The 13,891-nt window shown below is 34.0% G+C and overlaps 1 protein-coding gene across 1 annotated transcript in view; it reads right to left on the bottom strand.

The window, feature by feature from the left end:
- LOC149422747 (netrin-1-like) overlaps positions 1–13,891 on the bottom strand; it is a 446,444-nt gene that overhangs the window by 271,770 nt on the left and 160,783 nt on the right. The gene's annotated exons all lie outside the window — the stretch shown is intronic.

Genomic DNA, 13,891 nt, shown 5'->3' with positions numbered 1-13,891 from the left:
GCAGATTTCCATCACAACTCAAAATAGGGACTATTACACCAATCTTTAAATCAGGAAATCGTACAGATATCAATAACTACAGACCAATCACAATTCTGAACACATTATCTAAAATCTTAGAAATAACAGTTAAAACTCAACTCATCGATTACCTAGAATCAAATAAACTATTATCACCAAAACAATTTGGTTTCAGAAAAAATCTAGGAACATCCAACGCCATAGCTTTAGTAATTGAATATATTAAAAATTCTCTAGATTCACATAAAAAATGCATTGGAGTATTTCTCGACCTTTCTAAAGCCTTCGACACAATAAATCACCAACATCTTTTTGAAAAACTAGTTAACATAGGGATCACTGATAATGAACTGATATTCTTTAAAAGCTACATGGGAAATAGAAAGCAAACTGTGAAACTTAACAACATAACCAGTGAGTGTATTGATGTCAAATGCGGGGTGCCTCAAGGAAGTATTCTGGGTCCGATTCTGTTCCTAATTTACATTAATGATCTATGCCACATAGAATGTGACGGAGAAATCATAAGTTTTGCGGATGATACTGTTCTCCTTATAAATGGGAATAATTGGACAGAAACATTTAAGAAAGCAGAAGACACACTAAACAGGATTAAAAAATGGCTAGACTACTATTCACTTACACTAAATGCTAATAAAACCAAATTCATCACTTTCAAAATAAAAAATACAAAAAACTCTGAAGAAAACCATAACTTGAAAATTCATAGCCCGCATCACTTAAATGAGCATTGTAATTGTCCCTCATTAGAAAATGTTGACCATATAACGTATCTAGGTCTAAAAATAGATGGAAATTTAAAATGGACCAATCACATTAGCTATTTAGATAATAAAATTAAAAAACTTAGTTATTTTTTCAAAACTATCAGGAATGTGCTCATTAAAAAAGACTTAATCAAAATCTACATGGCTCTCTGCCAATCACTGTTAGAATACGGTATTATCGGATGGGGCAGTGCAAATAAAAACATACTAAATCCACTTATTAAATCTCAAAAAGCCATAATGAAAATTATACTGAAAGTTCCTGTAAGAACTAGCACTAACGAAATCTTCACCAATCTTAACATCATGTCTATTAAACAACTATATTCTAAAACTATACTCATTTACATTCATAAACACAAAACACGAGAAATAACAACAAACACGTACAATAGAAACACTAGATCTCATGATCAAAAACTTATCCAACAAATAATTACAAATACAACTTTTGGGCAAAAAAGCTTCTTATGTCACAGTATTAAACTCTACAACAAAATACCACTCACACTCAAAAACCTCAACACTTTAACATTTAAATCTGAAATAAAAAGCTGGATACTTAACATAGGAAGATCTGAAATAGAAAATTTACTGAAATCAAACACAGACTAAAACAGAATCAACTGAACTATACCAAAAAACAGTACCTTACTTATTTTAAAATTACTTAAAAAATATATATATACTACATTATACTTTGTTGTAATATTAATTTCTTATAATTAAATTATAATATGTAAATGACATCCTCAGCACGGGAGATCCCAGTGAGGATATCATTATATCTATGTGTTAATAAGAAAAGAAGACAATAAATCATTATTATTATTATAATATTAAAAAATTCTAATAAATAAAGAAGTGGAACAAATATATCATTTTAGATTTTTACGGCCAAAAATATTATCGTTTTCGCAGTTTCGGACTGCGTTACAGTGTCTGTCATCTGGACAGATGTTTATTCGTTAGCTAAATCAGAAGGAATTCCACTAAGAATTAACAGTTGGAAAACAGAGATTTCAAATCGTTTATTTTAAACGAAATAGCACGAGGCAGTGATTCTCGAAAGCAACTACAATCACACTAGTCAGAAGAAAGTCCATTTTCACCACAGCCGTTAACTTTTGTCGGTCCGGACCCTAAATATTACCTAGGTAGGTACTAGTCTATTGTCCGATGTTATGTCCAGTTAGTTAGGGTCGGCCCTAGCGTACAGGCCAGCCCTCTCAAACCGCTACTTTCCGGTACAAATGCACAAATTGCCTTCCGCCTGGCTCATTGGTAAAGCTTTCGGATATTCAATGCATATATCCATATTGTCCAGTGTCCAATGGCCGCTCCACCGGCCCTGATTGCCCGTGGTGCGAGCTGAAATATGGCGCTCCATCGCTCCATGAATTATGGAGCATTACATTAATGACTTCATGAGAGGTGGCACAGGGGAAATTGACTCGTTACTTTAAAGCACGGGTTCGAGACAGTTAAACTAATTTTCCATTGAAGATGTGGCCTTTGATGAAGTATGCGCGGTGTACTTATTCTGGTGAAATGAATAACTATAAATAATCATGGTACTTCATGTGTTAACGTCTTATTTATGTTCTAAACGTGTGTCGTGTACGTTACATAACCTCGCACACGGTTATTAAAATAATAACCCTAAAAATGGTTTATAAAACGCAATTTGCTTTTGTTTGTGTTTGCTCTTCATTATAATAATATTATTTATATTTACAAAACATGACATGTAATTACATACATACGTTAAAGGCTATTCAGGGGTGCTATTCAATCTTAAATTTACTCTACTCCTTTTTTTAAATATACAAGCTTTTTTTTTTAAACGTAAATAAATGTGATTATGATTTTATCAGCATGTTTTCCTTCGTATTTCTGCCCTTACAAGGTACAATTAAAAGAATCACTATTGATTGAAACTCAAAAAGTACACAATATGTTATAAGGTTACGTGAAAATTTTAAATTAATAAATTCAGGTGATTTTAATTTATTTTTCATTAAAATTTTTTCCATTAGGCTAAACATCTGTCGGATCTGATCTGATGTTTTTTAATCAAAACAATAACTAACACAACTAACGCATCATCGTAGTATCTCAGTTTCAGTTAGACACCTAACCTCGAGAGGTAGTAAAGTTGTTATGAATGAATAAAGAAACCAATTTAGCAAAAATTAAGAGGTGCTTTTGTTTTTAAAAATAACAGTATATTTTTCTTCTTCTTGTCTTCTCAAAAATACACAACTTGTATGGTCTGCATGCTTCTACTCAGTTCCGAGTACCGCTTAGTACAGTTAAAGTCTCCTGCCAGGGAGCACAATATTACCACATTTCACTTGAACAACATGAGACGCAAATACCTACAGTAAACGCTCCCCTAACCGCTTGATCAGTATGGTGAAATCTGTCAGTATAAAAAGACAGATTTAAATAATTCAGGTGGAAACTTTATACTCTTTGTGTTACCATCTTCATAACTCACGCCCGTGAGAGGGGACCACCATTACGTGGAAGTTGATAACTTAATAAAACATAACTTCTCGTTATACACGACTGGCTGGCGTCTAGAAAGACGCTAGGGATACGTCCCGTGTAATTCCGTGAAATCGAACACCAGCGTGGATAATATAATAAAGATCTCCTTGAATTCTCTGGAGAGACTGAACCACCAACGGAGGAGGTTATGATAATAGCGTCTTAATGCAAAAAAATTGTCACCACAACCAAAAATCGAAAACACATAACTAACGTGGTAAACCCATGTAAAGCTGAAAAATAACAAACCGATCAGAATGCTAGAGAGAACAGAGCACAGTTAAATGGTTTGAACTCGCAGAACGGATGAGTGGGGAAAGGAGAAACAGGGATGTCCCGTGAAAACATGGCACTATCAAGTGAATCAAATACATACCTGAATCTGCTCTTGGCAAGGAACCGAAGAACACAAATGTATGTATTACACTCCGTATTAGAACTGCACGGATAAAAATAACCATTGATAATTTATTAAGAATTCTTTCAAATTATTGGTGATTCCGGTTAAAAACGGGATTTCTGGTCTTACAAATGAAGTAACAGGTTTCCTGATAAACTTTTAGGAAATTACTAATTTATGTATTATCATAATAATAATGATTGGAAAATTTGTATAGCGCCGCTTTCGTGAAAAAATCACCTTAAGGGCGCTTAACAACTTAATTTATGCATTGATTACTTATAACTTATTACTCTTGGCTTATAACTAATTGTCATAGATATAGACTTATAACTAGTAACTTATAACTAAGATTAATGTCGAGTGATTTATAACTAATGACTTAAACTATGCGGATTCATCATTCTGCATACGACAAGTTGATGATGTCAGAACACGTGTTAATGAAATTCCGAATATTTTTGCATTGCTACGAAAATATCAACGTAAATATCGTCATTATATCAAGGCAAATCGTTATGAAAAATGCCTGCTAATTTATCGTGAGGGCAAAAGTCCATTTGTCTTCGTGCGAATAACGTTTCCATGACATTTTCTTTAAACCGCGGGGTTCTGGTTCAAATAACACCTGTACCAAGTAACTGTTAAAACCTTGGTAGTTTAATATTCTTCGAATAATCTGGACATAGTTTGAAGAACGTTTCCTACTCTACCAATCATGTACCTAATAAGTATTATTGTCCATTGCCGCAGAAGACAAGAGCCATGAAAAAACACCCAGTTTACTTTAAAAATCATCTCAACAAATCTTTTCTCTAATTGAAAGCGATATCCCAGGTGTGAAAAACGGGCGATGGTAATATTCCAGATTTGTCATCCATTACACCGCGACTTATCTTTGTCTACAGACCTGTTTACCATTTCGCAGAGTCGGCTTAAGTGTCCGAGTGATCAATACAAGTCCGCATCATGTTTGTATGCAAGTATATTCAGCCATATTTTAAAATGAAAATAAAAACGTTTAATGATTACAAATGGCCATATTTCCCCTCGCTAGTTTATCCACAGAAACAAGACAATCTATTTTGATCTGCAGGATGATGCGAATTTATTGTGATATATTTTCCTGTCAGATTAAACATGTTTTTCGTGTCGTTATAAATAGTGCATTTTTCAGGCTTACGACGCAAGCTGGAATAAAGAAGAACGTGATTTTTTTCAAACTCCTGCTTTATTATTTTGGGGGAGAAATGGGTAGCAACGTGCCAACAAAAATATTATTCATTTTTCTATGTAGTTTCCATTCTTTCACCATTATTTCCTTGCGAAGGGTTAGATATCCGATACAACTGTTTTAATTAAAAGAACACAAGTTACACTTAAACGAACTTTGTGTTCAGTATTATAAGCTCAAAAATAAATCACATCTTTCAATCAAAGCATTCTTCCGATAATCGGTAAAGTTTTCGTTTATGTGTAGACACGCAAATAAATCGGCCGACAAAACTTGAAGCGAGTTGCGAACACGGGAAGCCCTTAGCGATGATGGATGCGGCCGTAATTCCGAATCAAGCGGAGATAAATCAGCAGCGGCCATCGTCACCGCGGCTTACAGCTCGCAGCATCCCTCCGATGTCCTACCGTCTCAATGGACCAATGGATGAGCGGAAGAAGGAATGCGCGAGAGAATCGCGAACTTCACGCTCCGTCGGCCGGGCGCAAGTAATCCGCGTAATTAGTTTGGCCGAAATAACTCTGGGCGCGCTTTAAGCCGATTCGCGCTGTGTCACCATCGCCAAAGAGCTAAGGGATATGTTAATTGAAAAAATATACTCGTATCCTCCTTAAAAGTGGAAAAAATTCTAACGTTGGCTGAGATACACAGAAAGAGTTGTCAATATAACTTGAGAATCTACTTCAGTTTCAGACAGTCGAAAGAATCAGTAGATGTGAAAAGATTGCCCGTAGTTGACCAGTCGAAGCGACAAAGGACGAAAGTAGACCGAATAATAAGTGGGCTGCAAGAAATAATCTAGAAGGAGGGTGGAAAAGCCTTAGGATTGCAGAATTATGACTAGATCATTCATTTACGGAGTGTTTGCCAAGTTCTACAAAGGGGTGCGCCGGTTCCAAGGCAACTCAGGACATGAAAAAAACTAACCTACATACCTAACACTATTTAAAATATTTAACCTAGATTTTTCATCACTTTTCATGACTTTATATTTCTTGAAGAGTGTTGAATTACAACTTTCCTAAGTTGCCCGGTTACCGTAACGCCGAGATCATGGTGATAAATAAAAATGATAACTTTCAGAATAACATTTTTCTGAATTAGAAAATGTATTTATATATTTATAAGACTTAGAAATATTCTTAGACTAGAAAACCTAAAAAGAGTGTACTATGCAATTGTACAATCTATATTACAATATGGTATTATTGGCTGGGGAGGAACATATAACAATATATTAAATCCACTTAAAATAGTTCAAAGATTGATAATTAAAGTAATATTGAAAAAACCATCCAAATTTTCTACCGAGATTCTCTTTTCAATATTCAACGTACCCACAATAGACAATATATATAAAAAATATTCAATTCTACAAATTTATAAAGAAATACAGTTAAATAACTTACAATTCAATTCATCAGCAAGATATCAAAAAACTATCAAAATCCCAAAACTCAATACAAAGCACACACAAAATACCTATCTCTATCTAGGTATAACATATTTTAACATCCTTCCATTATATCTAAAAAATATTGAAGATATTCAGGAATTTAAAATAAAATTAAAAAATTACCTAAAACTACTATAAAAGTCCATATCTTACTCTTATTATTATTTCCTTCAAATCTTGAAACTGTATTATTGATAAATCTTGCCTATTTCTTACTTATCCCTTTGGTTTTGAAAAAATATTATTTACTTACTTACATGATTCCATATAATTGAGCTAGGATTCACTCACCAAACACAAGAGCCTCGTCTCTTTATGGTGAGGAAAAGCTATTATTATTCACCTTTATAACACTGTATAATATGTATAAATTGTATATTTATTGTAAAAAACATACAAATATTAAATAAATAAAATAAAAAAAAAATAAAAAAAAAGATATTTTTTGACTTATAGTTTCAAAAAAATTTTGTCAAAGAAAACCCCATTGCAAGGCCAGAATAATTATTGCGATTTTGCGATTACTCTTTTCTTTTCAGTTCCGCAGTTGTTCCGGGCTGCAGACTGCCCGCTGCAGGGCGAATATTGCCCTGATGATAACATTGATAACTAACCTCAAGAACAAGTGAAGAAACAAAACGATATCGGTACAGTAAAAAAATAAAAACATCTTGAAATTCTCGCCAGTGCAGCACAACCAAATCTAAAATATATTATTGCAGACCAAACTAATGTTTACCCACGTGGAGAAAAATGATTGCTTTTTTTTAAGAATCGCAATCTTATCTTTAAGAATTAATTCATAGGTTTCCCGATAAACTTTTAGTAAATTATCATGATGTCGGAACACGTGAATCTTTATATGATTTATCGCATGCTCTGCAGTTTCATCATCGGAGCGATACATTTTTCCGGAGGGAGATGAGATGAAACTCTTGAACAATGCAAGTTCGGATTACTTGCATTTTATATGGGCGGATCAAACAGAATATATCGACCCAATCAATCAGGCGCCGCGTGCACTAACTTCTCGACTTATTCACGCACTAAACTTTTGCAACTCTGTTTTAGTTGGAAACACCGATGGATAATGATTTATATTTTTTACTCTAATAAAATAACTCAAGTTGTGCCATTGGACCATTCACTTTAAGAAGATGCGCTCACAGTGGATTTAAGATGTTATTAAATGCGTTACCAAATTTGATAGATTTATGACAATTTTTTGTCAGTGCGTACATTCCTTCTTATCAGATGAATATACTAGAAAGAGCCGTATTCATTGTGTTTTTATCATATAATTTCAAATTTAAAACAGGTTGTTTGTTTTTTTTTTAATAGAAATTGTGAGCATATTTTGAAGGATGAGAAAATTGATGAAGAATAATAGGAAAAAAGGGCATCAGTACTGAAAACTATGCCGAAATGTGGACGTTGAAATTGATAAGAATTTATTGGCGAATTTTATTATTTACATGATTTAAAAACATATATTGAACGAAAATAACTAAATGATTTCGGAAAAACAACGTTTGTTTGTTGTTTTTGCTCTCGGCTTCAAATTGTTTTTTCCCCGGGAGAGGGAGTAAAACATTTCTAGATTCATAATACAACAACGAAACATTTTTTGTTTATCCCCTTCCCCGAAGATAAATAAATGACGTATCCCCTCAAAGCAAAATTTGAAAACATATCATCTCGAGAAAGCAAGCTTGTATTCTTTCAAGAAAATACTATGAGATGGCTGCATCTATAACCGCTACCTACGACCCGCGAAATTCATTATTCATAATACATCTTTTGGTCTGAAAACTTACAATGTCCTTGGAAATTAAAAACAGCATTAAAATATGACTAAGTAAACATGAAGATGAGGAAATTATCGATGGCTTAGAGTTAAAATGTCGTATCTTCAATTTTGGTAGAAAATTATTTAAGTGCTAAATTGTACAAAAGACTTTTTTGGGTTTAAATATTGCATCTCCTAAACCAACCGTTCTAAAGATATAAACATATTAAAATATATTGTAAATCTACTGGGCAATGTTTTTATAACCCCATAATAAATTACAATTCCTTAACAATATACCTAATTTATCTTTATGCTAATCAAAAGTCCATGCAAAATAACTTATTTACATCTGATGCAGATACTATAATATGGTAAAAAATATTTTAATTTTTATATCAAAAAATATAATTTTTGAAGGTTTGCATACACAAAATATTTACATACAATACTCGACAGGGCTCGGAACAGGAATCTCTAGTGCTAATACTTTTTCCTGATTTGCGGGTACGATACTTAAGAAAACGGTACAGGTGAGTATTTACTTTATTAATGGCATAAAAGTGATTGGTGTGTTTTGCCGCAGATCGGTGCTAAATGTCAATTGGTCGCTGAGGAAGCGCAGAGAGTAAGAAATGACGTTGCGCATTCCGAGTATCATAAATTAAGCTTTCGCCGTCTCCGGGGATCAGTAACAGTCTCGGTATATTCTGGGCAGACTCCAAACAAGTTATGGCGCTCGTAAAATTTCAGTCTTGCCACTTACTAGTCATACACAACCCCTTATAGACCATAGACTTCTATTGTTGTGTTGTTTTTGGTTGGCTGAGAATCACGAGGCATTTAGAATGAGTAGTTATTTAAACGCGGTAAGCTGGTCCCATCATGTATACTAAATATTTTAATTTAATTCCTGTTCCTAACGACTAGCAAGAGCAATAAAAGTAGGTTTCCGGACGCCGTATTTGTCAAACTTTCCACTTACCAACCACATTGCTCGCCTGCTAACACCCGTTGACAAATTTAATTTTCTTTTACACATCAATTGAATAACCAAAAAAGGATTCAAAATGCGCCTCCGTTCTCCGAAATGCCAGAGACTTTAAAACAATTCAACATTAAATATCTTATATTCTTGTAAGTTTTTAGATTTTCACGGCCAAAAGCATTTTTGTTGTTTGTTTTTGGGGTGTTATGCCGTGTTGCGCTAACTCCTTCTTTAGCCGACGTTTCGGACAGCGTTGCAGTGTCCATCATCAGGGCAGATCCGGTAGATCCGAAGATCTTCGGATCTACCGGATCTGTCCTGATGATGGACACTGCAACGCTGTCCGAAACGTCGGCTAAAGAAGGAGTTAGCGCAACACGGCATAACACCCCAAAAACAAACAACAACAAAAAATCTTATATTCTTCTTTAGTTAGAACAAGCTTAATATAATTCGATTCCTTCGCTTTAAAATACCCCTCGATTCCATTGTAAAGGGTCAACAAAAATTTCTAAGATATAATAACAACAATTGGATAACTTATATAGCTCCGTTTTTGTGCAAAATCACCTCAAGGGCGATGTAAAAGGGGGGTTAGGTGCTTGCGAACTGCTTCGAAAGCAGAATAGCAGAGTCGGTAATGCGAGTCTATGAGTAAGAATATGAAATAACTATAAACTCGGTACATCTATTGAAACCATAAATTACAATTACTTGAATATTACAATTATTAAAACTCTCAGATAGAAGACTTTTATTTTAAATTGTTAATGGTATTTTAGATAGCCCTGCTTTACTTAGCCTAAATGCCAACTAACTACACGATCCAACATTATTTTTAATTGTAATAATATTATCAGGATAGAGACCTACGTAGATTGCATGTAGGTATTTTCGAAGAATTTTTTATGTGAATACCGCACAAGAGTCCCAACTGTTCCCAACCGTCTGAAGCCAGTGAGACTACGGAATCCCCAGTTTGGGTGTGTTTTGAGGCTGAAGGTAGTGAGGATGAGAAGGATATAGGGAAGAGGAAGGTACTTGCCTATTCAAATCTGGTCAACAAACACGGCTTAAGCCATTTCAAGCAACCTTTCAATTGTGAATAGCGGTCTTACACCAGGGCGATAGAAAGAGTATCTTCCAATTTGGAACGTGTCGCAAATATACTATTTTCTTATTAACATTAATAAATTGTGAATTAACACAAATTATTCAACTAAAGTTTACGTTTACACGACTGAATGATGAATCCACGACTATTGCTAGTCGAGATCTTTGCCCTTGACAACGAAGGCCTCAGTAGATAAGTAGGATATATATTAGATGTGTTCAACTGCATGGAACATAGTAACAAGAAGTCTAAAATAGCATTCTGTGTCACTCATATGGAGGTTCTAAATACTTAAAAAATATAAAATATAATAAATATAAAAAATATAAAAATATAGTATATAAAATATAAACTAAATTTACTCCATGATTACTGTAGCGACATATTATAACATCTTTATTATGTAAAAGCTGTTACGGGCGTATAATATTATAAATAAATATAAAAATGGTTTTATCCTAAATATTTCGCGTCTACCTGGGAGGTGTTTCAGAGAAACCGACCATAGATTGTCAAGCACTGAACTAAATACATTTTAATAAATCACCATTTGATTTACTCACACAAATATACGTCATACACATGAATGACGGTGTATTTTTCGAAGAATTAAACTAAAACACCGCATGAATATGTTAGTTGTTAGTAGAAGGATTATTAACCTATTCAAATAACTTATCACGAGTTACGCTAACGATTAGAATATTCGTGAAAGAGCAATTCGCGCAAGTGGCGTTACATTAAAAACAAATGGTTACAAGTGTTTATTTTTATATTAAGTCAAAAAAACTTGGCAGAAAATCAAGCGGCGTTCCACAGAGTTGAGATGAAATTAATGGGGGCTGGTTGGAGCGAGAAACAGCATATCACTTGTCACGCCCGCTGTGACATTATACTAATAGATGCAATGAGACGTACAAATTGTGTTTACTATGTATCGATGTGAATTGTACAAATTGCACGCACGTGATTCGAATTCAACTGCATATTTAAAAGGTGTGACTCGAGGATCACAAAGACATCCGTTCCTAAATTCAATACGATTTGAATGATATTGGATGAAAAACGATTGTTTTGACTTGGACTTAAGGATTTTGATTATTTCTACTTTTGATGCGGATCATCTAATGTGAAATAATAATAAATTCGCATGCTACTTGACTTTTCCACCAGTTGAAACAAAAAAAAAACCAAGGGTTTTAGCAAATTTACTGGAAAATTTAAAAAAAATGCTTATCTTAGTTTTTTAATTGACATTGTTGTAGGTATACATAATGCTAATGTGGAACAACTTTTTAACAAATTTACGTAATAAGTTTATACTATGTATTAAACAATATTAGTTCCGCTCGGCATATTTACTTCGTGCAACAGCTGTTTTGCCTTTCAAGATCATTGTGAATCTGTGGTGAAGCTATTGAGTAAATTAATTCGCAAGTAAGATTTTTTTGTAATATACCAAGAGAAATAATATTCTTCTAGCGCAATGTCGTCAAAATACATTTTTAAAAGTTATATTGAATACATGCAACCAAAATAATGTTTCCTACTTACATGAAAACGCCTTAACCAATATTATCGAATTTTCTTCATTACCTGAAACAAATAAAAACACTAATCAATATCGCGCAATTCATATTAAAACATTAAAAAGAAATATTATCATAACGAATACAGAAAGATACTTTAAGTCAATTGAAACATGTTTCATTCTATTATTATATCATGAAATAGATAGACGTATAAAGATTACGGTTTCCTAGTAACTACGCAAGTTTTACATAAATAACAGGAACGACTATTTCAGAGGTCATTTATCAACTATATTTATTTATCAGCTACATACTATTTATCGATAAAACTTTATGTGCTTAGACGAAAGATTTAGACCTTCATCGATGCTTGTGTTGAACGAAAAAAAGCATGGCACATAAATTTAATAACAGCTTCGTATAAACTTAAAAGAGGCTGGTTAAGGAAGGAACTGTAAGAAGGGATTTGTTAATGTGAGTCTTTAAGAGGCTCGGATTAAATGAGGGAGGAACTAAGAATTCTGATAGCTCGTTTTACGTCAGAGTGATTCGAATAAACGACCACTCATAGTTGATAACCATTGACCCATTTAACAACAAGTTACAACTAAATACTTATAACTTATAAATACCTACTAACAACCCAGCGATCAACAATAGATAATTATAAACAGTGTGGAATACAGATGATTGAGTGTGTTAATCATATATTGTACGCAACATGGCACCGTCACATTGTTCATATTATGTAGGCACAATACTTACAACCTAAACAATTAGATAGCTGTATTGAAAAGCCAGACTATAACATATTATTATATAATATTGGGAATCGGGACGAGTTTACACATTACCTACTATTTACAGCTATTCGTTTACATTTGATACAATGCGCTGCATATTTTATTATGTCTAGACTTGAAAGTATTTAGATATTTATATTAACACGACGATTAATCCATTCAACAAACAGGTAGATGGGGAGAGGAGATAAAAGAAGCGTGTAAAACGCGAGAGGCGCCGGCTCGCAATTTGGCCGTCCACAACCGCAGAGGAAAAAGCGGCGCGAGATTCTTCGCAGTCTAATTAATTTATGTTGACGTCGAGTGGACAGAATCTTGCTTGCCAGTTCACAGTTCCGACTTGCTCTCGGCAAGGGACGGGGACAGATCGAAAGAAGGTGGAAGCAAGAACAGACACTAGTTCGTCCCACTATCGCGGTTGGCAGTCACCTTTGAAAACTGAGGAGTTCAATAAAAGAGTATCGGTGCATACTAATTCATCGAACTCAAGAAATCAATGTCCACCGATAAGTTGATTTATATTTATTTATTTATATTTGGGTGACGGCCTATTGATCGATTTTAACAGAGGGCGATGGAGTTTGTACTAGATACTATGAAACAATATTGGAGTTCAACGGAGAACAACACTAAAGTTATTGTAATTCAGTAGTTAAAACAGTTTAAATTATTCTGACAATAAACACACCACATAATTGACGTGTTGTCATTTCTCTACGCCTCTTAAAGACTGACGTCAACATAATTCTGCAGACTCTTACAAAACATATGTGACATGTGGAAATGCCCTTTTTACCGGTCACAGGAAGCATCTCCAAATATTATACATGTCATGAGACTTCCTTCAGGGCCTCCAACTGCAAAATACCGACCAAATTATTATCGATGTAAAAGTTTTTTTCTGCGTAGGGCGCCGAAAATTGTGTATCAAGAACACATTTTTTTTGCTTATGTATAGATTTTATTTTATGAAGTATCGTCAATCCCTCTATGATAGCTATCTCATCGTAGAGTTATGTACCTACCCTGTACACATTTGACTTTAAATCGTTAGGTTAAGGTATCAATTACCGCCGCGAGGCATAAATATATTGACCTAGATTTTTTTTCACTTCATGGAATATGGACGCTGCCGATCCGGATATTGTAGTATTCGTTGATAAGTTTGATGGACCTTACAATGATGGGTTGACAGGTGTGGTAAGAATGG

Source organism: Hesperophylax consimilis, chromosome 7, assembly GCF_061612785.1.
Source record: "Hesperophylax consimilis isolate HC1 chromosome 7, BYU_Hcon_1.0, whole genome shotgun sequence".
Taxonomy (NCBI): domain Eukaryota; kingdom Metazoa; phylum Arthropoda; class Insecta; order Trichoptera; family Limnephilidae; genus Hesperophylax; species Hesperophylax consimilis.
The sequence above is the reverse complement of the archived record's forward strand: the minus strand, read 5'-3'. Positions and strand labels throughout refer to the sequence as shown.